Source organism: Arachis hypogaea, chromosome 18 (genome assembly GCF_003086295.3).
Source record: "Arachis hypogaea cultivar Tifrunner chromosome 18, arahy.Tifrunner.gnm2.J5K5, whole genome shotgun sequence".
In the NCBI taxonomy this organism is placed as follows: Eukaryota; Viridiplantae; Streptophyta; class Magnoliopsida; order Fabales; family Fabaceae; genus Arachis; species Arachis hypogaea.
In genome coordinates this window covers 12982150-12983502 of record NC_092053.1, presented here as the reverse complement: position 1 = coordinate 12983502, position 1353 = coordinate 12982150, and the positions used below count along the sequence as shown (strand labels likewise).

Below are 1353 nucleotides of genomic sequence, written 5' to 3'. Positions count from 1 at the left end.
GGAGAAAAAAAATATAAATAGCATTGCTTCCTGTCACATAGTTACATAGGAAGACAAAGAAGCAAGTATGGAAGCAATTGAAGTAATGAATGCTAGAAAGAAGCATAGAAGAAGCAACAAAGAACACAAGGACACATAGGAGCATACCATAGACTCACTAAGCAATAAATTCAAGAAACACAGGGAACACAAAAAGTGTTACAAAGGTTGGTAGTAGGTTCTAAGGAAGACAAAGCACACAGAGATAACTCACTTCATCACATATCTAAAATTTCATCAACCACCTTGTGGCTCTACCCATTGAAAAGAAAATGGCACTGAAGAAAATTATTCGCGGTCCATTTGGGAAATGGCTTTACCTTAAACATACCCAATTGTTGAGTCCGTTTCTGCTTTGCTTTCCTCATAATCAGGCTCCGGATCAGTAAAATCATCTTCTATATGGATTTTCTCCTTGTTGTAGCCCTCCACTTCAGCATTTCTTTCATCCCAGTCCTCTGTGTTTTCTCTTCTTCTTCGTCATCTCACAAAAATTCAAATTCAAATTCAAATGTAAGTTTTATATTTTCTATCCAACCACAAAATTGATTATTCTACAAATAAAATAATAATAATAAAAAGATTGTGCTACTGCTGCAAGATATGCATCAACAAAGTAAAAATAATCTTCTCCTCATGTTTGAATCCCAGCTACAATAGATGATCACCTTTGAGAAGATATTTTGTGCTTTACAGAGCTTAGTAACTGCATGTTTGTTTGTTTGATCAATTCTAACAATTCAACCATCCCAAAGAACTTGAAAGGAACTGAAATTGTGTGATTTTGCACTTTTTTTCACTGAAGTTGCACATTAAAAAGCAAGTGCATCTAAAGGCTAAATATTACACGGTACAAATATTTTCTTTTAAAGCAACTAATACTAACCAAGAATGAATTTAAATCTTGAATGTGAGTAAACTTATTATCTAAAGGAACACTCAATTTTGATTTCTACAGATTGTTATGAACAAAATTTGTCCTAGCAAATGTAAGCTGAGATGTATAGTTAAGCTAAACTACAAAAAAAAAAAAAAAAAAGGCAAATAGTAAACGTACCAACAATAACATGAAGAAAACTTTTAAATTTAAAGCAAAACATAAAATCCAACCCAAGATTAACAAAACCACTTACTCTGAATGCAAAATAAATTAACACAATTTAGTAAATCACTCACAGAATATGAAGACAACCTACATTTAGGTAAAGGTAAAACTCTCACCAAAGTGATATGACAACTACAATATTCAAGTCCGATCATTGCATGTAAAGGTTTAGTTAATGATATTATTTTGCATCAAAATACTATGTGAAT

General features: G+C 32.0%; 1 long non-coding RNA gene across 1 annotated transcript; it reads right to left on the bottom strand.

Moving 5' to 3' along the window:
* LOC112771802 (uncharacterized) lies at nucleotides 1–1001 on the bottom strand. Its single transcript, XR_011876448.1, has 2 exons — nucleotides 708–1001; nucleotides 1–514 (listed from the first exon to the last, which is right to left on the bottom strand). It is a non-coding gene; the product is annotated as an uncharacterized lncRNA (long non-coding RNA).
* Nucleotides 1002–1353: the final 352 nt, after the last annotated feature.